This window comes from Lytechinus variegatus, chromosome 13 (genome assembly GCF_018143015.1).
Source record: "Lytechinus variegatus isolate NC3 chromosome 13, Lvar_3.0, whole genome shotgun sequence".
Classification (NCBI taxonomy): Eukaryota; Metazoa; Echinodermata; class Echinoidea; order Temnopleuroida; family Toxopneustidae; genus Lytechinus; species Lytechinus variegatus.
The window spans coordinates 6430685-6458119 of NC_054752.1; positions in this window are offsets into that span (position 1 = coordinate 6430685).

Here is a 27435-nt window from a genome sequence, read left to right on the forward strand (position 1 = left end):
ACATGAACCGAAAGAGGGATGAATTTCATTCCAATCTGTTAACGCAGATATATAGCACCACATCAGGTCCTCAACTACTCAAAACTGGCTCGGTTCCTTACCCATGATGCAACATTCTGAGTATATTGTGGTCTTGTGATAGACCCACTTGAAAAATAACATGGCAATTCCCCAATCGATACTACCTAAACTGCAGTAATTACATTAAAGTAGACAACCGAAGAATCAAAAGTATTTTATAATGACTTTTTGTGGTCATCATTGTAAAGGGGAAGTATTACTAATCAGATATATAACTTCACCTTTTAAAATAGTGATTAGAGTTTGCAGAAATCAGCTCTAAAAAATGACTTATTTTCATGGCATATTTCTGCCTTCGTCCGTCCTCTGGCGAGCTCCAGCTGAGTGACGTCACACCACGAGCAGTGAGCAGCTGAGCTGACAGCAGCCCATTGAAGACGATCTTTCCAATCAGCGTTTTTTGCTCCTACAATTGTTTACTCCTCTCAAGATTGGTCTTATTACATAGATAAAAGTTTGAATTTTCTGAACAGTAAAATGAAATGCACATTTAACATATTTTGGTAACCGATATTTAGCTTAGAAAAAATTATTTGTTTTCAAGAAATATACGTGAATAAACAAAGCATATTTTCACTTAGAAATCATGCTTGCACCACATTGACATTATTATCAATATAAAGCATAGACATTCGTCTTCACAAATGAATAAAAATTATGAAATTTAATCACGTAGCAAGTTCAGGAACCACAAAAAAACACGGCAATATATGATCGCGAAATGATTGGAATTGCAGTTGGACTGCCGAAGCATTGCGAGGCAACAGCAGCGAACGCACTTTGTTTATATATCGTTATGAACCCACCTGATTTAGAGACATGATCTGTGGACAAATCTGTATGCCCGTAGATTTTTTTTTTCATGAGTGCGGGGATCCTGGTTCGAAACTCTTTGATTTCTTTTTTTGGTTCTGGATTTTTTTTTTAATTATATTCCTTCCCCGTTCCTATCAGCTCTTTTTTCTCTTTTTATTTTCATGTGAGATTCTATTCAGATCTATTAAATCTTACTTCTTAATTGCTGCTTTTGATTTTCAAGTTCTTGATTAGATTCTCTACTATTATTTGGGCAGCGACTCACTCACTCACTGACTGGAGTGGAGCAACACAATGACGACTGCAGTGGACAAAATCGGTCTTTACAGTCCACAATTCAATAAAAACGGGCAAAGGAACACAGTTCTGATTCACGTTTGGTCTGAAGTTGTCGAAAACAGAAATTGAATATCACATTACATGAAGAAAACGGTAAATTCGGAAGATATTGAACAGGTCAGTAAGGTGATTCAGTGCATGATGCACAGAGAGATGATGAGCACGTCGATTGTGTGACGTCATTATTCTCGACCGTTTTCGGCTGCGTGATTGTCGGTCTGGGGGGCTGAGAAGGGTGTCTAATAATTTAATTTCTTGCATTTCCACGACATCTGTAAGACTTTTTAGTGACATATTTGTGTATAAAAAGACAATACCTTTCTATCCATATATAATTTGTCTATAATCATCACTTTCGTGAATTTTCTTCGTGTGTCTACTTTAAGGCGCAAAATAAGTACAGTGTATTCCTTAAAAAAGTTCAGTTTTTTTATCCTTATAAAATCATAACGTAATTTCTTCTCTGTGATAGTAATAGAAATCTCAAAAGGCATGTTTAATACTATTCATAACACTAGGTCGACGAAAAACCACATACAGCATTGGTTAGATCGCTCCTCCTTTAAGAAATATAGACAGCCCGTCCGTATCACATAGCTCTACAGAGAAATCCACTGACCACTGTTACCGACAGAGGGGCCCTTCTGTTCAGAGAGCCCCCATCGTCTAAGGCCTTATAAGGGTACATATTACCTTTAAGATAAAAAGAAAGTCTCCTGGGAAAGTCTGTTGAGATATTTGAGTAAGCCTCAGTACACCTCACCTCAAGGAAGACATGCTTGATTACGTCCATTCCGCAAGAGAAACCTCCACTGATTGTCAATTTACACTGAACTTATGGGCTAAGGATTGGGGAAAAGAACAGGCCATCTCTTCCTTCGACCTCACGAGTTTGATTGTGGTATTTATTGAGTGGGATAATGATTTGAATATGTAATTTTTGTCCATGGTGGTGGATTTAGGAGGAACAAAATTCTTTCAATTCTGTTTTGCTAATTTCAACAATAAACCCATCCCCGCCAAAAAAACTCTAAATGTAAGAGAATTCTTCAATCCGAAAATGACAAACTTTTATTTCTCAGATACTTTCACAAGTAAAATAAAAATATAATCCCTTTGAAAAAAATGTAAATTTTATCATCACCCGAAAAAATATTGACGAGCTAAAATTGGAGATAGAAAGAATCTAATTACAAATGCAGTGCATTGCAAGAGACTGTCGTTACACTTTCAGTGCCATTTTATCATGACTTTGGGAAACTCATCTATTATGTGTTCGCAAATCTTTACATTTGAGTTTCATGCTGCTAGAACGGAGGAGTATGAAAAGCTAAAAAATTGTACTATTATTTTTAGCTACATTAACTAACATTGTAAAAGGTGGATGTTTCTTTAGATTCCTAAGTAGATAAGTGCAACTTTGCTACTAGCAGTGTAATGTGCCAACAAATTTGAGGAGACAGAGCGTGGCGTACGTGACAAATTTCCGTAGCAAGCGAAGCGAGCGAGTAAATATTTTGACCTTTTTCAATATGAAAATTTTACAGATTTTGATATAATATTCAGAAAATGAAATTTTATATTACCTCATTTTCTTTCATATTTTTAATATTTCTATTCTTTCTTTTTCTCCCTTTTATTTTTTCCCTTGTCGTGGAACCCCCCCCCCCCCCTCTTCAACACACACACACACCCTCACACACAAACTCCTTTGCCCCAGTGTTTGCCACAAATACAAAGTAAATAGTATGCAGAGTTAAGCTAGCGCTGCACTGGGTGCATTCATAAATCAGTGTGGAATGTTTTGCTCATCTCTTGGAATTTTTCATCCAGTTGATCGTAAATTTATTAATAAATTTTATGAAGAGTTTTGTGAAATATCCTGCCCGGATTTTTTTTCCGAGACGATGGTGCAACGAAAGGCCATAATTCTCTTGGCGCCAGAGCATTGCCAAAATTAGGAGGAATCCAAATAAGTATAAAAAGAAGCTAATCGTTTTAACCTTCTCTATTATTAAAAAATCAATTTAATTTTCTGGTCATAAAATATTTTGTATATTGCGTTGCTTCTAAGTCCAGTAACAATCCATTTTTTCAAGAAACCCGAAATAAGCATGCTTTGATAAATATTAGTTTTGAAGTTTGCCTATTGCGTCGAATCTTTTTAAAATTCACTTGATAACTGCGAAAGTCTGTCCTTAATCATGTTTATTATAAAGTTGCCCTTCGTATATTGAAACATACTCCTGAAAAACAAATCACGTTAGAGTTTAATCAAATTTTCATTAATGTTTAGATTAGAAATAGAAAGATTTCATTACATTTTAAGCTAAATTTTTTTACAACTATGAAATCATAGAAGATATTTTTGTTATTCCTTTCTAAAGATTTTAATCCATACAAGATCCCCAACTAGATATTTTGGGATTGTTTCACATTGTAACATGTTTTAATTCCGTCATCGAAAATCAATCTAGAATTTAGAAACTGAGTTTTCACAAAAAAGGAGTCGAGACAAACTGCAGTAAAATATCCTGCTCGGTCGCGGATTTGAATATTGCCTTTTCACCGATGACAAATTTAGGATTTTACAACTTAACATTTTAGGTGCATTGTTCTGAATTGTCCTCTTCTTTTCCTCCGCTGCATTTTCTGTTTTCCCACTTTGATTTCCATTATGAACCCTTTCTCTTACACATCAGAAATTGTCCACAACTTATAAGGGACATACATGGACCTATCCACGAAGGATTATTCTATTGTTACTGGGGGTGCTGAACATTGTCACAGCACCGCTAATAACCCCCGTGGCCAGGTCCATGGGGACATACACATGTAGAAATTAAATTTTCTGTCGAATTGAAAAAAAATTATGACGGTCCTATGGAAGATTAGAAAATAGGAAATAGGTTGCTTTGGAAGATATTACGAACACAATTACTTTTTACTTAAAATATGAATTCATGAACTCATTTGAATCATTAAATAAAAAAAACATCTCAATTTATATCCATGATTAATCGTATGAATCATGATTTTCTCTAATTCATAGATAGCACAAATTATCTTTTTACCAGTTTTGATATAGCCCCCCTCCCCCTGAATGGACATTGCGTACTCTATTACAGCAGGTTTGTAACCCAGAGATTTGTAGATTACAATTGCAGAGGGGGATATATCTACTTTCCTATCAAAGCGGTAGAAATCCCACTGTATATGAATCAATGACATACGGTTAACTAGCTTCTGATAGGTGGATTTTAAATTCCCATCATCCTGATCATCCACTTCAAGAGTTTTTATCCTCTTGAATCAATTTTTCATTAAAGGTTATCTAAGGCTCTAGAACAAAGTACTAAGCAATCAAGAGATAATGGCCTGTAAGCCACATCGTTTAGAAGCAGTAAATTGTTCCGAAGAGTGGGTGCCTTCAAGAAAGTTTGCATGTCGCCAAAACAGATGACTATAAGATGCGTTAATTATTGATTAGTAACATTTATAGCGTGAATTCCAGATTATCTCTTTCACTATCTGATATGATTGTTTCATTTCTTGTTTAGTCTAGCCTCTTCTTGTTTATTTCAAAGCGCTAAGAACTGCATTGTAATTTGCGCTCTATAAACATGACTATTATTATTCTTTATAATTTTAGTCATTAAGTTGACTATCAATTTTAATCATTATTATACAATACAAGTAAAATTGGGAGTAGTATTACTAGTAGTAGAAGTAGTAGTAGTAGTAGTAGTAGTAGTAGTATAGTAGTAGTAGTAGTAGTAGTAGTAGTAGTAGTAGTAGTAGTAGTAGTAGTAGTAGTAGTAGTAGTAGTAGTAGTAGTAGTAGTAGTACTGTAGTCGTAGTAGTAGTAGTAGTGGTAGTGGTAGTGGTAGTAGTAGTAGTAGTAGTAGTAGTAGTAGTAGTAGTAGTAGTAGTAGTAGTGGTAGTAGTAGTAGTAGTATCCTGTTAATAATTGTTTTTCTGTTTATCTGCTATGTATTGTAATGCGCAGTTGAGTATATCCAAATAGAAATTGCGCAATATAAATTTACAATTATTATTATTATTATTATAGTAGTAGTAGTAGTAGTAGAAATAGTAGTAGAAGTAGTAGTAGTAGTATAGTAGTAATAGTAGCAGTAGTAGTAGTAGTAGTAGTAGTAGTAGTAGTAGTAGTAGTAGTAGTAGTAGTAATAGTTTTTCCTGAATGAATATATTATTTCAATAGTAGAAATAGTCGCCGTCGTCGTCAATATTATTATAGCATTATTGTAGTTGTCGCTGTATTACCATCATCATCGCCACCACCTCCATCACCATCATTACTCTCGATTTCATCACTTTCAATATTTTCCAAAGTGATGCCATCAACCTGATGGGGATAATATAACAATGAAAGCGGATTTGGTCATGTTAGAAACCTAAGAGACATAGTAATACAATATTGGTATCTGTTCTGAATATCGCTCTAATCCTTGTTCATTTTCACGCTTGATGTGTGCACGACTTTGACCTTACCAGATGATGGTAGTCCCAAAGGTCACATCGTACTTCCATATTTATCCAAACACTAAAGATGCATCGTATGTGGGTCTTTAATTGTCTAGAGGCGCCTTTAAATGGTGCATAGCCCTTGTCCTTCGCCGATGTTCTCCCATTCATGGACTTGGGTTCAGAATTATTCATAAGCTGCATGCCCTTTGTAAATCATCTCGACAGTCAATTATTAATGGGAAATATATGTTAACGAGGTGTTGATCAACAACATGCATCAATCTCATCCCCCCCCCCCTCCCTCCCTTGGTGGGATGGAAATGGTGGGCATGGTGCAATGTGTTCACAGTCACGACAGTGCTTGGATGCGATTCACGGTGTTAAAATGCTAACACTGAACAATGTGAAGTTGATTTCATATTGTGTTCAACAAGAGTGTCCGTACACCTTGGGGCACCCTGTCAGAAGTTGGTTCTTCCAAGAAGGACGCCTTCCTTCATTTTCTCAAACTATTTCTCAGCTTTACGATTTAGTGTCTGTGTGTGTGTGGGAAGGAGAATGCTGACAAGATCGTACGGTACATGTACATTATTTGTTTTATTGTTCAGATTTTCGGATATAAACAGTGATGAATAGGAGGAGGAGTAGGAGGAGATGGTGAAATAAAAAGAATATGATTCAAATGATCACGATAAAAAAATGAAGACAATTTAGAGACAGAAACGGATAGTAAGAGCGCCGATGTCGAATAAGAATATTTTTAAATTGGAAAATAATCTGCCCTTCATATTGATGAATAACATGATCGGGCCTTTATGGAATACATGTCACTTCGAAGACGCTAATAAGCTGCTTAAAATCATCTTAAAATTGAACTTCATTTCATTTCTTTTTCCATTATTAGTCTTACATCACATTCTGGTGACACCCACCTGCTTTTTAATGTATCACCAAACCCACATTATTTTTAGGTATGATTGGCATATATCTTCATGTTTGATCAGCCTTTCCTGTTATTGAAATTTGCATTTATATTGAAAGGTTTATAACATGCGTAAGGAGTCGTTGACTCCATATCGTTTCTCGATAACAATGTAACTACTGTATATTCATCACCAGTATAATAAAGATGGAGTGTTACAGTTTTTTAAGTGACTTCAAGAATTATTGTTTACGGAAGGGCAGCGGTGCAGCGAGTCTCATTCTCGCATTATAATGAGAGGTCGTGTGTTCGAAATCCACACAGCAAAAACTGTGGTGTTAACCGGTGTACATAGAGGACCACACCAGTTATTTTACACCGGTGTTAAATTGGTGATGTTATTTTTACACCTATAGGTGTTATTACAACACCTTTTGTTGTTAGAATTACACTCTTTGGTGTAATGTTCAATCTCTAGGGTGTAATTTTAACACCTCAGGGTGTGGTCCGCTATTAACACCAATTGGTGTCAGGTTTAACACCGCAGTTAATACATTGCACCGCGGTCTAGCGTCATTTGGCAGGCGTCAATCCACATGCACTTTGTCACTGCAATTTGTTAAAAATCAATGTTGGATATTTCACCTATATTCGACCGCGTCACTTCCTTTGGGGTTAAATTAGTTATGAACAATAGACACAATATCCATATTCTTTTTTTCCGACTGTAGGCCTATGTAAGATGAATTTAGAATACTCTCACTCTAAACAACGCGATTTATCAGAAAGGGGTATCATCATTTGATAAAAAAACAAATGAAAGAAGAGGGAAACCACAGCATAAATCATAATAAGTCAAGATATGCCATTACTTTATAATGTCTAAAATGGTAGAAAGACCCAGAAGTCGTATTTAGTAAAGACAGAGAAGATGAGTGATTAGAAAGGATACCTTTTTAATATTAACCAGAATAGATAAACATCTGCTAACCGATATTATGTTCAATTTGTACTCAAATTGACAATGCCCTTCGATCTCTAACAAAGGACAAATTAATCCAACACTCTCCGTAACAGCTGGTAAGGATAAAGAGAAGTAAAATAGGTCAAATATGAATTAAGCATAAGATACAGGATAATTTGATAGGCAATATGCAAAGGGGATCAAAGGATTGGCTCTGGAATACGCCCCCTCATCGGCAAGAGCCCCCTTCTCACCCTATGCTTTGGCACGTGATGTACGACAAGAAAACTAAAACCCCCACGAAGACATCTCCGTCATTTCTGGCTTTTGGTTGATGTAACAAGAATATACGACATTCCGCAAATTCTCATTTTCAAAAATTCAAAATGAATCTTTTGTAAATATTGAAATAATCATGATAATGGTGTGCGTTTTTTGACGTTTTTTATGTATTGTTTATTTCACATTATACAATACACTTTATCATTGTCTCATGACCATAAAATATCTTTAGGTTTAAAGGATTAATGTACAGTATGAAAGGATTACATTCTTAGAGCAGGGCATTGAATTCACGGACCCCAAAAAAATGAACGCAGTCAAATCGAAATCGGAATAGAATCAAAATAGTATTTTGTAGAATACACAATGAGAAAATAAAAACTAGACCGGCTCGGACTAGTTTTCCCGAGTGCTATAAAACAGGACTTATCTGTTCCAGAAGCTCGACCATTACGAATCTACTACTAATATTTCATTGTTTGTGGGATATAATCATCATGATATATATATATATATATATATATATATATATATATATATATGTTTTAAAAGGCTCAGGCGCGAGCGTTGTTTTTTTCAGATCACCAGGCTAATACATATTGCTACCGTGTTTCCTTCACACTTCAATTCATTTTCAATTTTCATTATTGAATAACTTTAAACCGTGTCGACCGTTTATGAATTTTGCAAAGTAATCATAAAGGAAGGTGTAGTGCACATTGAAGACGCATATCGTTGATTGTTGCTTTCGAAGTGTACGGACGCAAACTTACATTTACCACTTATAAGTAGAGGAATATAAGCTGACTAACGACAATGATGATATTGACGGCGATGACGATGATGATGATGATGATGATTATTATGACGATGATGCTGAAATTCAATATGGTAGTAGTGAATGATGATGAGGAGGAAAAGGGTGATGATGATGATGATGATGATGATGATGGCGATTGTGAAGATTGATGATAATCATTATGCTATTGATGTTGGTGATATGATGATTATGATGATGGTGATGATTATGATAATGATGATGACGGTGATGAAGATCATGATGGCGTTCATTTATCTTTATCTTCTTATAGTCCTTTTTAAATAAATTATCTTGGCATTATTATCCTCTCCAGGTTATTTCTACGTAATCGCCGAATTTCCTTCCTTTCGACTTGACCTTTTTGTCCGACTCTCTCTCTCTATCTCTAGTATACATTTTACGTCGTATGTTGCATCATTTTCGTTTAAAACAGGTGATTTATATAATACATGGATGTATAAAAACAAATAGAATACTGGTCGATTATGTGAGATGAGCATGTGACTTCGTAAATTATGTGTATATGGGATTTAGAAAGCTATTGTCCTTTTATAGGAATGTACAATACTTCCCAGGAACGTTTCGAAATCCTAAAAATATAAATGCATCGGCCATCACGTTAATCGACTTTCTTGCAAATACCTACTGATATTTACTCTTATTCATTGTTCGTTGTGTTTTTGTATAATGGTACAATATATTGCAGTAAAGATCAGTTGTTTACGACGCGACTCTGTCAGACACATAAAAACACGAAAATATGATGTGCTTATTTCAAGCTTTGACTTGACATGTTTTCATCCTCCATGCCGTGGGCAGAGCTTAAAATGGATCTAATAGCACCTGTTGGATTTACTAATTAGACAAAGGAAATTAAAACCATCCAGCAAAACAGAACGAAACAGATTATTTCAACGCGATCAAGTCACGTTTCCTTGTATAAATACGTCATAATTATGCACATATTTTGTTATTCGCTAATAGATTTTTTTTCTTAATTTTACGAAATCAGTTGGACACATTGAGAACGTCGAGATTTTCCAAACCCTTTGACTACAGTTACACGACGTATGCACTCATCTTCCAGCTTTCCTAAGTCACCCTTTTCGCTGTCTGAGGAAGATTAGCCGAGCTGGGTGTCAGCGGGTCTCATTAGCTTCCATTGGTTACCCTAAGGGATGGTACGGTAGAGTGTAGAATTAACGATTAAAGACAGAATGTTCCACTTCTCGGGGAGACTAAAAGCCAACCATGACCCGTTCCGCCTATTCTAAAAAGATTTGCTCGTTAATATTTATTAAATAGATTTAGTTTTGAATTACTGAATATCTGAGACTGATAAGTAAAACAAAAACAACAACGGGGCAACCTGAAACAGACTTCTCTCTCAAAATTATTCATCAATTCTTGGATTGATTCGCTGTAATGAATATTTGACACTGATTCTCAAAGACAAAAGAGAATGACTGAAACTGTATCATCTACCATTTCTAATCAATCTGTTGAGAGTATACTAATCTGAAAGTCAATTCCATATTTCATGCTCATGTGGATTAGAAGATAGGGAAACGGGTAATCATGGAAGCTGAACGAATAGAATGGAGGATTTCTTCCTTCGATCAATATGGATTCTCCAGATTATAGTCTTCATGATATAAGGATCGTATCCTCTCTTTGATTAGAGTGTCGACCTCACGTCATAATCCCATGCGATTTAAGCAAAGGTATGATTTACATGTACAGGCAGAGTACAATCGATATAGGGCAATGCCGCCTTTGGGCGATTGAATCCCGTCATAGATCTTTGTCGGAGTGTATATACAGTTATGCAGAAGTCAGTGAACTGGTTCATAGTTACACGTGTGTATGGAGCCACCAATCGCGAAGGAAGTGCTGGCTCAGAGGGTTATGTGTTTGAATCCCACCGTGGCCTAGCGTCCTTTGGCAAGGCGTCATTCCACACTTTGCCACTCTCCACCCAGGTGCTATGGGTACACCAGATAGGATGTGAAAGTCATTGTAACTCATCCAGTATTGTGTACACCTCCATGCCGAGTGGTCGGAACACTCCACAAGGAGTGGAGGATGTGCATACATTGCGTGCGGGAATGACTGATTGAATCCGATGACGGGGTAAAAATAAAATCCCCGAGTGCTTGGATACTACAATGTAAGTGTTTAGCGCGTTATCATACGAAACCTCACGGAGGAGAGACTGCAGTGCATTCTCAGGTCGAATTCTATTACGGACGCCGTGCGATAAATGTACGATGGTGGCGCGACTAGGCGTGACCGGAAATAGGGAGGTTAAGCCTTCACGATGCACGATTGATTAAAGAAAACAGTAAATGTATTGAAAATGACAATGAACAGCTGGGAGGTCTCTGTCGAAAATGGTGAACCAGAACGGCAGTTTCGTCCTACGTTTCGGAGATGACGAGAAATCGCAAATCTTTCCTTTTGCCCAGATTCCAGGACGGAACTGCTGTTTTGATTCACCACCTTTCGACAAAGACTTCTTGGCTGTTCATTGCCATGAAGGGCATTTGACGGGCATTTTACAATACATTTTCACTGTTCTTGAATACGTCGTGAGTCGTGAAGCAAAAGCTACCTAATGTCAATAATGTATATGAATTCGTAGATTATCATGAACACTGCGCGATTCTCTGACGCTATGCCTTTTTCCAATGACCTTGTAGATGTATGATATAAATCGTATGGTAATCGTTCGATAGTCCTGCGGTGTCCTCGTCCTTTACAGAATCGTGCAAAATCAACGACGCACTGATACCAAAGAGCTTGGTGAAATAGGTGCTCCGGAATCGCCCGAACTACATGTGATAAAGACATGCGCTATAAATCAAGAACATTTGATACCATCAAGAGCTTTACTTAGGTCTCACATAGTTCATTTTGGATAAAATGAAAAGTGTATTTGTGGCATATCAATTATCAGTGCACGCCTGAAAAAAGACATACAATAAGTCAAAGTATTGTTTACATGTATGCACTCGTAGAAAAGGTGAAATTAATACTGAGACTTTTTTTTAGGCGCCATGTTTCATTTTATGGCACACTGTACGAAATTAGAGGGCATGAAGCGATTACGACTGTTAATGCCAGGATTCATTTTGATTTTAAACATTGCGAGGTTCCCAATCTAGTAAAGTAAATAGATGTAACTTAAAAGGACCTGCATTAATTCATAAAGCAAATGATATGACTGTAAAACTTGCTCCCGAGACTATCAAAGAATAATTATTGTTTTTTTTCTTTAAGATTAAGAATCTGAAACATTTAATTATACACAAAATTGCGTATGTTGTCAATGTTTTCCATTTGCATAAAAAGCAACAAAAGTGTATCAAAACCCGAAGTATTCTATTCTTTGTACTACTTTTCTTATATAAGATAAGCTGGAAATAAGTCCCTTTATGTAAATGCACGAAATAATTCTGAAGTCATATTTTTTTAGAGGTGGTGGTAAAGTAGTGCAATCAGTAAAATATGCAAAACGATATAATCGTCTTTTACAATGCGAGATGAAATACTTCCGAAGCATTTGCACAAACCCTATTAATGGCACCCATTTTCCTTAGCACACCCACACTCATGCAAATACTACTTTGTTCACAGACGCACACAAACGCACTCACACCCCGTCCTATACACCACATACACACACTTAAAAATAAAAGCAAATGCAAACATGGTATGTAGTGTACTTACCAAGAATGCTTGAATAGCATTTCTATTTATTTGAATGGAGGATAAAAGAGCAGACGCACATATACCACCAAACACACACACATCAACACTCACACACTCTCCCATATCGCGCCAACATCCCTCCCTCCATCCTTCCACACACACTTTCGCACGTGCAGGAAAACCTATGCCCACGCCCAATCTACTTCTCACAAATCATATTACAAGAAGGAACCCCCCCCCCCCCCCCCCCGGGAACGAATCCTGAACTTTGAAATTTGACCATCAGTGAAGAGTTCACAATCAAACTTGCACTTTCACCCTTTCTTTATATTTCAAACCTCGCTGAAGGTTGTTGTTGCCAAGCATGATGTTATAAGGTAGGTCTACTCCACTCGACAGCGTCAATGCTACATAATTTACCTTTTCATTTGACAAACGGGGCATCAGTAAGTGAAGAAAGTAATTATTTTGAAAGAGCCCGAGGGAATCTGGTCATAATAACAGGCCGAACTGCCTCCATCAATGATTGCCAATATTCTGTCTCACTGACTGCCCATTTTCACACCTTCTGATTTCAGCTTAGAAATAAAATCAGTCACGTTCTGGGGCCCGTAACACAAAGCTTAGCAATGATCATAGAACATTTTTATACGATTGATTCCATTGACTACAATGTACAATCAATCGTAAAAATCAAGCGTACGATTTATCGCTATCTTTTTTGTTACGGGACCATTAATCTTTTTTTTTCTTCTTCGCGCTGTCCTGAGTTCTTGCGCTTCCCTGTATTTCCTTGCAGGTTTTTTTTACCTCCTTGCCCTTCGTCGTTTTCTATATCTATTCTTAACTATAAAGTTGTTGGGGCTCTGTTCCTTATCCCTATATTCTTGGCAATTTGGGTGACCCTTTCGTTCCTAGCTTTTGCAATCGCATCATAAATAATTCCTAGTACGCCATCATTCTGAAATTGGGTAGCATTTCTACCATGATAATGATAAAAATAAAAAATAAAAACGACCACGACTAAGGCCGAGGGATAAAGAAAAAGAAAGAGGACAGGAAAGAATAAAATGGTGAGATGTGGTGATATTTTCTGAATTTTATATCAATATCTAACACAAGACTAGATTTTCATTCTAAAAAGTTCAACAACAAACAAGTTCTCAAAATCTCTCCTTTCGGGACTTTTGCAGCGTACGTCGCGTTTTGCCGCCTCAACTTAAAAAAAAAATTATTCAACTCTCTGCATACATTTATCGAAATGAATATGTTCATTTCCGGCATTTTTTTATGTGCACTGCCTTTTTTTGTTGAGACGAAGCAAAATGACATTTCATCCATGTGGTAGTTCGCAAACCTAAAAATCAAATCACAGAATAAGAAAACTAGATAACCCATCACCCTTAAGAAGCATTTTCCTTGACATCCCTCTCGGAAATAGGCTAAATAGCTTTCATGGCTTAAATCTGTTCGGTTGATTTCTTTTCATTACCTATAAATTCTGTGCATGATGCTTGACGAGTCGAATCAACTCTATCTCGGCCTTTGGCGACACTTCTTAATTTACTAATGCCTCTTCTGCTTCATATGCGTGATCTCGATGAGAATAGTCCCTGGCACATTGCCCTCCAAGAAACACTTTGTAGACTGAAATGAAAAGAAATTGTTAAATTTTCTTAGTGAATCAATCGGTACCTCTATTGTCGAGGAATGATTTTAACAAATCCATCGTTTTTTTCCATAAGACATGTAAGAAACACATAAAAAGTAAATTACATGGTATTCTGGCGCTACTTAATAAAGGTGGACCCCGCCCATCAACTTAATTGTTAAAAGTTTATTTTTGTTGGGGGTTCCCACATGACGCCACAATGGAAGACATAACAACGGGAAACATGTGTATTAGTCCATAAAGGCAATAATCCAAAATAAATGATGGTCAGATAGCTGCTGTCCTCCAGTTCGGCAGAATATAGGATCCGTTTACATAAAGGCCCCTATACGATTTAAAATCCGAAGTGGTAATTCACAATATATTAGCAATATGAACATGTCTGACTCAGATGTTGTTTGAAGGTTTGCATGGTGGCATGTACAATTGCTGATGTGGTTTACGGTACACCATGTGGAGTGTTATAGTGTCTGACTCAGCACAATGGTGCTCGAATTCAAGGCAATAAGTTTAAATCTTCCACATGAAACGTGTTCATCTAATGATTTGAAGCTGTGGCAACTCGTTGGCATGTTAGGGAGTTTTCGCCATAGGTTTTCGCAACACTCCGCAGACGCTGTTTGGAAAGTTTAGAATCTATTTAAAGGTCAAGTCCACCTCAGAAAAATGTTGAATTGAATCAATAGAGAAAATCAGACAATCACAATGCTGAAAATTTCATCAAAATCAGATGTAAAATAGGAAAGTTATGACATTTCAAAGTTTCGCTTATTTTTAACAAAATAGATATATGAACGAGCCAGTTACATCCAAATGAGAGAGTCGATGATGTCACTCACTATTTCTTTTGTTTTTTTTTATTGTTTGAATTATACAATATTTCAATTTTTACAAATTTGACGATTAGGACCTCCTTGCCTGAAGCACAAAATGTTAAAATAATGGAATTTTACGTGTTCAGGGAGGAATGAAACTTCATTTCACATGACAATGATGAGAAAATAAAAATATTTCATATTTCATATAATAAAATACAAAAGAATAGTGAGTGGGTGATGTCATCAGTTCCTCATTTGCATACCGACCGAGATGTGCATATAACTGTTTTGTGAAATGAAGCGAAACTTTAAAATGCCATAACTTTCTTATTTTACATCCGATTGTGATGAACTTTTCAGCGTTATGCTTGTTGAATTTTTTTCTTTTTATGCAAATCAAGTTTTTGTTGGGGTGGACTTGTCCTTTAAAAAAACCTTCATTGTGAATCGGTGAATCAAAACAACAGTGTCGTCCTGGAATCTGGAAAAAGCAACATACTTACATTTTTTTTTGTCAGATTCGTATCTTAGGAATATCTGCTGTCCCGGTTCAACCAAAGACCTCTGAGCTGTCCCTTGGGGTTCAAATCAATAGATTTACTAGCTTGTAGAATCTGGCTCCATTGCAATTGCGAAAACTCGCTAAATATGAGATAATATCATGCTTTTCATTAGAGTTTGTCATTATACATGTATATATTTGTTGTCTTAATCTTCCTCAATCTATATCTTTCTATTCTTTAATTACCCCCACTCCTCCTTTAGAGACCTTTCTGATTTGATCCCACTTCCCCCTCTCTCTTTCTCTCTTGTTCACACTCATCATCTTTCTCTCTCCCCTTCCTTCCACCTCTCTCTATCTCCCCCACTCTCTCTCTATCTCTATCTTTCTATCTCTGCCTCAATCTTTATGTTTCCTCTCATTTTTTTTCTTATAAAGGATTAAATCACGACATTCCCTCTGTTACAACGGCAAAGAATTATTGCCTTGGCTTGACGGGGAAATGAAGAAATGTTCCCCTTTACTTGACAATTCAAGGGAATGCGACAAGGGGAATATTTGTAATATGGATTGGTCTCGATTGACAGTGTCATTTATGTATTTATATTTTCCAATCCCGATATGTTGTATTAAATCAATTACTTAAAATGTTACCTTCTTTGTGGAGTAGAAATTTGATTCGTTGGAGATTTGTTACCGACGGTGCTGTTTTCTGAGAAATTTGTGACGATGGAGACCATCCCATTCATCACCTAAGGCGGTGATAAAGAATAGACATGTTTGCGAAGTTATGTTTTCATGTTGTGCTGTTGATATGGGTAGTCGGCAATGTCTTATACGTGTACACAGTTTCTTTCTTCGAATCAGTTACTGAGCGGCATTTCTACCTTTGAGTTTGGTGATTTGTATTCAAGTGGTCCACTCCTCTAGCTGTATACCGATTTTTTTTTAAGAAGCGTTAGGCGAGACCGATGCGTTTGCTTAAAATTTCAAGTTGGATACTTTATGTAACGCGTAAAATCATGCTGCAATATGGCGAAGTTGCTGATTTTATGGTAAAATGCTTTCAAGAAGTTCGGCAACTTCGGAAAAATATGCCCCCCCCCCAACCAAAAAAAGAAAAAAATCTAAATCAAATGACATTATTTTTTTATTTGAATACCTATACTGTAGCTTTGATGAATTATGAGAACAGTATGTGGTTGTAAAGCGTTATGGTATTATCTAATCTATTTATTGCTCTGTAAATGAATGAACTTTTCCTATCAGCTTATTGAGAAAATTGGTTACTTAAATCTAAATTGAACCTTGTCAATCTTTCTCAAATTGTAGACAATTATATCTTTTCTCCTTTTTAAGAGAATTTTGAATAATGTATAAACTTTTAATAACCGCCAGTCTCTCCATATTTTGAGAATATTTTTCCACTTTTTTCCAAAAACAGCTGTGAGCTAAATTTCTGATAGGTCAATCCAGGTGTAATCTTAGTAAAAATCGTGTACTCAAATAAGAAAGCCCAAATTCTTAAAGCAATGCAATCGTCGTTTGCATCGGGCATCATCAGAATAAGACATCGAAGCTTGAAATCTAAGATTAAACTTATCTTCAACCGATCCCCCCGTATTCCTAAGTTCTTCACCATCTGTTTTACCCCACAGGGATTTCCAAAATACAGCTCACTGATAAAAATTCATGGAAATCCCTAAATTACTCCAGATTTTGTGCTCTTGGAGAGTAAGATATAGAATTTATCTCGGTTTATCCCTATTTGACATTTGGTCAGGACAGCAGCGTGCATATTTTGCTCATGCAGGTTTCTAGCGGCTTATCATTTTCCTTCGAAGTTATTCATTTTAATATAATATCTTATCGGCTTCTGCTACAGCAGGTCTGAGTAATTAAAAGGTGATGTTGAGTATATAAATATATGTATGTGTGTGTGTGTGTGTGTGTTTGTGTATAGCATATATTATATATAATATGATACATGTAGTCTATCATATAGTATACGATAAAGCTAATTACGTTGTCACACTTTGTTGGGAAACAAACATACGAGAAATCTATATCGGTTTTGTGATTCTGTGGTTTATTTTTATTTCAATTAAGTGAATAGTTCATCAATCAATCAATCAATACACAATATGACTTACTTCATAAGAGTACAGACTGAAATTTAACTAATAATACAGTATTTTACTACAAAGTTCACACAGAGAGAGGGAGTTAGATGGAGAAAGGAAGAGAGAAAGCGGGGATCGATACAGGGGAAGAGACAGAAATAATATGCGATTCCTACATTTTTTATATCCAAATGGACTTACTAGCTTAGGTTGGCTTAAGTCAAATCAGAGCACCGATTCCCTGTAACCGATATTTTTCCCCCATTGACATAATTGATATCCCCTTCATCATAGTGTATATTAGGATATTCCGCCAATCTATCTTATCTTTGATATTACGCTTGCATTGTGGTTCCATTTCATTGAAACTTTGATGGATTATTTACCAGAACAGTTGTACGGGTTTTCGTTGCATTGGGCTTTGTCACAGAAAGGGCTGCGATTTGTCCATATCATGGACCTACTATACTAAGACCCAAGAATTAGAGAAATCGTGATTGAGCTGATGAGAATGAAAAAAAAACACGGAATACAAGGCATACGCCTGCAAAAATTCAACGCATAAACTCGCACGCGAGCTCAAACGGGTCGGAAATACTCGCTTTCGATTGGTTGAAAGTTTGGTCGGATTGCCGCAAGCGATCATCGAAATAGAAATTATCTGACGTCACATCTGTAACTGGGGTAATAATGATGATAAAGTCTTAAGAATTTCATTTTCCATTTTCTATGTTTAATCCTTTTCAGATAAGAGGATTTACCATTCCCTTGCCCCGTGACATTTTGTATACATATTGCGTATACCGTTGAATTACAGAGTATCCTGGAGCCCGTAACACAAGCTTATCAATGATCGTAGAACAAATTTTCACGCATGATTGCATTGACTACAATGTACAATCAATCGTAAAAATCAAGTGTACGATCAATCGTTATGTGTTGCGGGACCCATGTGGAATGTTCGTTCCCTTCTCTGACAAGACATAAAAGATCTAATTAACAATTGTTTTCTCTGTCACAATAGCAAACAAAATGATTGTTTAAAATGGTGAAGTTTTTATGAGAATCCATCAAAGATTAAAAAGGTTATTAGAATTTTAATGTTTGTGATTTGTGACGTCAAATAATGAGGAGAGTTCCCAAACATATTGTGTGGTGAAAAAAAATAACAATAAAATATGACTTCTAAACATGGATTTAATTGCACCTTCAGTGTATATCAACAGAAAAATCGTTTCACATCCGCTCCTGAATGCAGCAACATTTTAGTCCTCATATATGATCCATTGAAATAAATGAAATTCATGCAATTTACATTCCATAGGGCAGCTGCTCGTATATAGCGTCACAATCAGATTGATACAAATTCTGAGAACTTTTAAAATCTTTGATGGATTTTCCTCAAACCTACGCCGATTTTTTGTTGTTGTATTTTTACAGTAAAGATTTGGCAGGGTGACCTTCCCCAAGAGGTACTTGTACCACTTCTCCTTCCATCGCGCAACTTCATTTGATGAAAGAAAGGGGTAAACTAGTTGTGGAACAATGATAAAAGCTATTTGTGATGATTGATGGGAGATGATGATCTCCTAGATCCACTCTCAGACATTCAGAATTGATTTGCTCCCTTAACACATATCTTTTTAAATGCTCTATTTCCATTTAGTGTTCGATTACATTTTCCTGGAGTTGATATCTGTTTTCTTCTTGTAAAAATGTTGCTAGTTATTTTTGCTTAGATGAAATACGTCATTTTAATATATCTGGTTGATTTGTGGATGTTGAATAAAAAGCTCTGGTGAAATAAGATGATTAGTCTTTAGCTACTATCGTTTGTTTTCTTATAGCATACCATCTCTGTTAAATTTGCTATGTATGATTTCCACCATCTTATCATTGTTTAAGCAAGGAGTTGTGACATTTAAGCAGAAAAGGGATACCCGGCAAGTAACATTAAAATTTTATATTGCGTCTGTAAGCCAAGGACAGGTGGTATGGAGTTAAAAAGCACCTTGTCTTCATCAGGCATTAGAGTATTAACATTATAAAAACGGTGACATGAACGATGGTAGCTGGCGAACATTTCCTCTGAGCACGCGCGAACATAAACGCAACAACTTTGTCATGACAACTCCCTCTCCTATTCAAACGACATCTCTTAATTTCTTGGATTAAAAAGCAACGGTATACTCCATGAAGGTTACACTTCGTAATTCCGAAGGTTCTTTATTCCGAAGTTTCGTAATTCCGAAACACGTAAATTGCCTAAACCTCGATGTTCGTTAATCCGAAAACGTAAAAGGGTTCGTTAATCCGAACATTTGTGGCGTTATTCCGAAGGTTCGTTATTCCGAGTGTTCGATAATCCGAAAACGAAATAAGGTTCGATGTTCCGAAGGTTCGTTAGTCCGAAAACGAAATAAGGTTCGTTGTTCCGAAGTTTCGTTAATCCGAAAACGAAATAAGGTTCGTTAATCATTACGTTTTCGGACTAACGAACCTTCGGAATTACGAACCTCACTTTGATTTCGGACTAACGCACCTTCAGAATTACGAACATTCGAAAAGACGAACCTTCGGTATAACGAACCTTCGGAATATCCGAACCTTCGGAATAACGAAGCTTCGGAATTACGAATGTATGCGCTCCATGAAATATCCGGGCATTATACGCGGGGAAAGAACTGGCTGGTGAGGGGGAGAAACCAGCATAGCAAGTTCTAATAATGTTCCCGAGTTTCCTTTCCAGAACCGAATGCTCCCGAATGATACGAGAAACAGGGTGGATGGACGGTAATACAACCGCAAAACCGAGATCATTCTGAATCCATTCAGAGATTGACTTGATAAAAGAGTGTACGGCCATTAATAATGAACATTGGAGATAAAAGAGATAAAAACGATCGCCGTTCATATTATGGAGGTAGCTGATACCGCAAATTAACGTTTTCCGAGGAAAAGTTATAAATAGTTGTAACTCTATTCCTCCCTTCTTTCTTCACTCCCTCTCCCCACCCCCCCCCCCCATCTCCTTTCTTCTGTCCCTTTCTCTTCATCTCTCTACTTCTCACAACATGTCGCATCGAAATCCTGATTTTACTAAAACGCGGACACCTTTGCTGCGAGACTTCATACTCCCTACAGGCATTGGGCCACTTCTTATAAATATTCAAAGATTGACAACTACCAAAATACAACAATAGTCATTTAACCTAGTCATACAACTTTTTTTGACAGTTTTGCACAAGAAATCCGAGAAAATCGGTACAAATCATTTAGTATGCAACGGTAGGGACTATCATGTTTAGAAACATGAGATCAGAATGAGAATAGAGAGATTTCGCACACAGCAAAAAGTGTGGTGTTAACCGGTGTACATAGAGGACCACACCAGTTATTTTACACCGGTGTTAAATTGGTGGTGTTAGTTTTACACCTACAGGTGTTATTACAAACCTTTTGTTGTTACATTTACACTCTTTGGTGTTATGTTTAATCTGTAGGGTGTAATTTTGACACCTCAGGGTGTGGTCCTCTATAAACGCCAATTGGTGTCAGTTTTAACACCGCAGTTTTTACAGTGCAAGCACTACGTAGACGCTTTCTGGAACGTAGGGAATCTATTGTCAATTGCCTTCATGACCAAGAAGCCTTTGTCGAAAATCGGTGATTCAAAACAGCAGTGCCCTCCTGGACTCTGGACAGACAGCACACAGCAAAAACTATGGTGTTAACCGGTGTACATAGAGGACCACACCAGATATTTTACACCGGTGTTAAATTGGTGGTGTTAGTTTTACACCTACAGGTGTTATTACAACACCTTTTGTTGTTACATTTACACTCTTTGGTGTTATGTTCAATATCTAGGGTGTAATTTTAACACCTCAGGGTGTCCTCTATTAACACCAACTGGTGTCAGTTTCAACACCACAGTTTTTACAGTGCATATTTGCAATTTTTCGTCGACTCCGAATCTTAGGACAATCTGATGTTCCGGTTCAGCAATTTTCATTCATTGTGATAAGTTTTGAAGGGCAATTTCTCTAGATTTGATATGTTATAGAATCCGCCCCGTTGCAATCGCGAAAACTCGCTATTAAGAGAAGACGAGTGTAAAATATATCTCGGGTTTTTTTTTTTTTTTTTTGCTGCATGCCTCACTCATTTTGGCGCCTAAATGATAGGGCGATGTGATGTCGCCTTTTCAGGAGCAAACTGCCACTTTGAAATCCGAGCAAAAAACAAATTATGATCCAATGATTCAAATGTGATGGGCACTTCCGTTGAAAATCAATACTTTGCACCATCACGTAATGTTCTTTTAAGCAATACGGTGGCGCCGATGATGGTATTAGATCCCTCTCATGCACAAGGCTAATTTGCGAAATAAATAGAGATACATATACAAAGCTTTACTACATTTTCAAGACAAATTTGCGAAATTGAGCAATATGTATGCATAATTTGCTTTAAAAGGGAGATACTATGAAATCATAAACGATTTTCATTTTGCCCATTCCAGAGTATAATATACACAAGCGTTCATTTTTTTAAATTCAATTATACTAATTGTAAAATAAAGGATGGATATTGATGAGAAAATGCACTGAACGCAACAGGTTTATGTTCAATAAATCAACAATTTTTGTCTTCACATTCGTTATTCTAGCAAGGTTAAACCTAATTGATTAGCTTCCGTTTGCCGTCATTAATTAATACAGTAGGAAGTTAGATTAGCGAATGGAATGATGTGTTACGGTATATTATGATTGCACTACACGGATTAAACGGTTGCTCTTGATGTCCATGTTCGTTGTAGACTATTTTATTTTTAAATAGACCTCAGAAAAAAGGTTTCCACAGTCAACCAATTTGTATATCTTCTGTTGAATACAGCGTGAACACCCAGTTCAATTATTAAATGAATTTACTATTTTCTCTATAATCTTGATTCAATAGATATAACATGCCTTGAAAGAGTGCATCAAAGATATTCTTTTAAAAAATGTGAAAAAAGCGTAAAAATATCATACAGTCAAAGTTCAAAAGACATCTTGAACATGTTGAAAGGGTCATTGACTCACTAAACACCGTAAATCTTCTGCCATATAGGCACATTTACATTTGGAAAGGACTGATACAAAAATCATATATTCCATAATAAATTGGCTTTATATAATCAACCCAAAATGAGACTATTCTACATCTTACGTGAACAGATGGATGAAAGATACAGATATGTCTAAGGAATATTTCTGATCGAGCCCCATAGATCAATGTTTTGATTGAATTTTCTCATCCAAAGAAAATCAACTTAATCCGTACATCATGGTCAACTTGCGGACATTCTAAAAATTGTTTGGTTGGTCGGAAGCTTCTTGGAACCGGACGGATCATTTGATATCCGCAGTGATTCCGCAGTCACACTCGCGCAAACCGGATCCAGACTGACCGATTCTATCACGTTATTACCAATGACATACCATCGATCGGTTTAGAGTCGGTTTCGTTAGTGTGACTGTAACACTAGGCAAGCGTGTCTTAAAAACAATTGATGTTTGCTTAGGGTATTAGGAGAAGCTTGGGGGGATGTGAGGTTAAATAATTCATGATGGATTGCGTTCGTGTCTGCCTGTTGACGATGCATTCATTATTTAGCAGAGCCGGGTCATTAATTAGAGCCATAATCTTCCCAACATCATTGGTCTCCTTCTATTATTCATGTCTTCCTAATTAATTTTCAGGACTGAAAAACATGTTCAAGTTAATAATAGGCCCTTTGGAACCAATGCATTTGAGAGGTAACGTTTAACTGTAATCGAAACAGAAATAGTTGACATTTCATTTCTTTCACCCATGGGCAACGATCAGGGGACATAGGGATGTGCCCCTTCACCCTCGAATTTCGAATTTTATTCAGAAAACAACAGAAGAGGTTCACCTTGTCCGAAAATATCACGAAGTCGTCGCACGTGCTTTCATAAGACTGTAAAAGTAGAAAGTCCGATATTCAAATTAATTTGGTTGAAAAATATGATTTTGAACAATACAGTAGTAGATTGAAAACCCAGACTTCAGCGACAACCTTCAAGGGCAACCTGAAAACATACCTGTTAAAGAGTGACTTATTGTAAAGTCATGCATTGTATATGTAAATAGTTTTTGTTGTTCTGCTGTGCAGCCTTGAGCATCTAATCAAGATGGAAAGTGCGCTATTCACATCTCATGTTTTGTTATAATTATTCCCTGCGGCATTATTTTACGATTTTCTCTCTCATGCTTTTTATTCGCAAATATAGTGTTCAAGGTTTTTTCCAGGAGTGAGAGGAGTCTTTTTCATTTAACCCCTTAACTTCGACAATGAACCCAACAGTTTCCCCTGCATCAGAGCAAACAATGCGACACTACAATTTTTCGAAAAGCAATAACTTATTTTGAGCATGATACCCACGCGACATCCCTTATAATAAAGATAAAGATGACCAAGTTGATTTATTGATTTTCATCATATGGCTCATCAATTGAGTAATTCCTTGGGATTAGCTCTGGGATGGACTTATTACTGATCAAAAGTCAGAAGTCGCTCTCCGCCTGATGAGAATTCGAAATGAAAGCAAATTGAATATCATAAATGAATAAATAATGTCGGATTTTATAGCGCACGCATCCACCTTGTTAAGTGCCCAATTCGCTCCTCTATACCGGGCTAAGCTATAATCTACCTATTCCGGCGGCCGTGCACACAGCTTTTTTAGGAATTACTTCCTGCCGGTTCCCATTTACCTCGCCTGGGTTGGGTGCAGCACTTTGTGGGTAAACTTCTTGCTGAAGGAAAACACGCCATGGCCGGGAATCGAACCCACGTCCTTCAGATTGTAAGATGAGAGTCTTAACCACTGTTAGACCTCGACACTCCCACATGGAACCGACCCCTTCCACGTACCTAGAAGCAATGTGGCTAAGCAGCTGGTTTTACAGGTCAAGTACATAGCAATGTTATCGACATTAATCATTGTATTCTATAGTCACGACGGGCGTCAAAGTCCTGGGGCGGGGCGATATGCAAATGAGGAAGCCAACGATGTCATAGCCTTACTATTGGCGATTTTTTAATATCTTTATATTTTATGTTTTACTAACATGACCCAAAAATTTAAGTGGGCCAAGAACAGAAGGCTTTAATTTGAAAATAATAATAATAATTTCGTAATAAATTTGTACGTAAGTAATTTTATACCATTATATCTTATGCATTTTTCCTTTCCTCCTAGGTTTTCTTCTTCCTTTTCCCTTTAGCGTGAAACCATTTTTTTAGGGGTAAGGTGGCCCACGGACTCCGAATCTGCATTGGAAAAAATAGGTTTCTTTGGTCTAGAGTCGGTGTTAGTTGATGTATCTTTAGCCTAAGAAATATGGACAGAGAGACACGAGAACCTGATTTTTTTACAGACTTTTTATCTCCGATAGTCAAAAACATCTCCTATTATTGTTTTGAAAATCATACATTTTTGTATTTTCATCCACCGTCGTCTCAAATTACCATCCTAGCTTGAGTATTATATCAGTGCGTGCTTGGTGTTTAGATGAACATGGCAATTAATTCCTTCCCATAAATTTTCCCTCTAGGAATTTAATCTGTGCCTTTTTGTGTTTTATTTGTAATTTTGATTAGATTAGCTCTTAGATCAAAAGCAGTTTCACCTCGGTTATTAAAATGCAAATCACTTCGCCTCGTGACTTGACTTAATCTTACTCAGAACAATCCCCCACATTCCTTCTTATTTTCTCTAAATAGAAATTGATCAAATCATCGAATTCATTTGAAAATTTAGGCCCTAATACTGCTCGAAGAAATAGCATTTGCCCGCCATTTCTTTGTACCTCTGCGGTTAGGGGGTTTTGTAAGCAAAACCCCAATGGATGATACTAGAAATTCGGAGAATGTAATAATCTGTCAAGAGTTCAAGGGGAAGTGCACGCTGACAAAAAAAAATCTTGTAAAAATACCAAAAGAAATAATGATCAATGTCAGTGTTGGATGGAGGAAAATCCATCAAAGATTAAAAAAAAAGTTGTAAGAGTCTTATGTGACGTCATATGCGAGCAGTTTACCTATATATCAATAAAATGGCATTTTCTATATGCAAAAAAAGGAGTATGGTTATATGTTCCATTTTGTAACTTTATCAACTAACAAACCAATTCACACCAGCTCCTGAAAGATGAATAGATAATAAGAACCATCACAAAATTCAAGCATGATGGTCCGGACAGCTGCTCATATATAACGTCAAAATAAAAAAAACTTAAAAATTCCAATGGCTTTCTTAATCTTTGGTGGACTTTCCGCAAAACTTCAACAATAACTTTAATTCCTCTCTGGTATTTGTACGACAAACATTTTCACCAGGGTAAACTTCCCGTTCAAATCTTACAAAAAATGAATGTAACCACTCGAAATCAGTCAGTACACAAGGCATAACTGCTTTGTTTTCGGTCAAATAAAATATTGAAAGGGAGATACTTTCTCTTGCCGACCAATTTCTATCCAGTGCTCTTTCGATCTTATCCATCCCCTTGAATCAAACAGGGATTTATTGTTGAATTCGCTCTTATCTCACCTCAAGAGTACATGAATGGAAAACGGCATTATCCTCTCTCTTTATATCCATGGTCCTTCAGAAATTAAGTATGTATTACGTGAGATTTGATTTCTATAAGGGGCGGTTATAATACATCGTTCAGAGGGATGAATATGGGAATTATGCATTGACTTTTGATAGGCCTATTTGCAATTAAAATGTAATCAGGCAGGACTATGTCAAGAGCATGGTGATGAGGCATTTATTTTGCTTTGGTAATGAAGAATGCGCGCTTAAAATGTTTGGCAACATACTGTCCACTGTGTTGGCTAATGTATATGTTGGTAAATATACAGTGCGTATCAAAAAAAAGTTTACACTTTGAAAAAGCTCTGGGAATTAAAAAATATACAACATGTGGGTAATTTTTTGACATATAATTATGGGTGAGGGTCTCATCTATCACATGAAAGTAAAAGTTTTGACAGAATGTTACACTTGAGTGAGCACTGTCCATTTTTGTAAAGCTCGCAGAAATCTGTTTGCGCAGAAATGCTCGTTTTCACGCTGTGTCAAGGGGAAAGGGCGAAATCACACTTACCTTGCGAAACATTTCTCAAACATTTCTCTTGCACTTTTAGTCAATTGAAATAAAACGGATACATTTAACCATTTTGTAACAATTGTCCACCTAAATTGAAATTTCAACACTTAGTAAGCACAACCTTTACCATTTTTGTGCCAGCTGGATCTGAGGACATAAGTGAATCTGAAGAAAAGTTAAAATCAGACATCTCTAGCATTTTTTCACTAAGTTTTTATCATTTAAAGTGGGTTTACATTTCATTTTTCATTTAATACTTGTTTCTCCACAGTTTTCCCAAGCTTGAAAATGATTAACACAATGAAAATCAAGCTTAAGTTATTTCATGTAATTTACAGCTTAGTGTAAAGCAAATATCGTTACGATGGCCTCGGTGTGTGGAGGAGTTGGGTGGGGCGCAATGCATTCTTCTGAGGGTTTTGGGAAAGGAAACAAGTTTAAAAAGGTTAAAGAGATCTTCAAATCAATTTTACTAGCTAAATTCCACGTGTTCTTCATGATTAAGGTCTACTTTTATTTGCATAACTATTTCAAAGTTCTGCGCAAATCATTTTTCACCAGCTTTTCAAAATTAAGTGGTGCTCACTCAAGCGGAAATATTTTTCGACAGTTATATCGTCATTTGATTAAATGGATCTGTACCAATGTTAAAATGTGGAAAAATCTTCAGAATATTCCAAATGTATAATTTTACAGGATTTT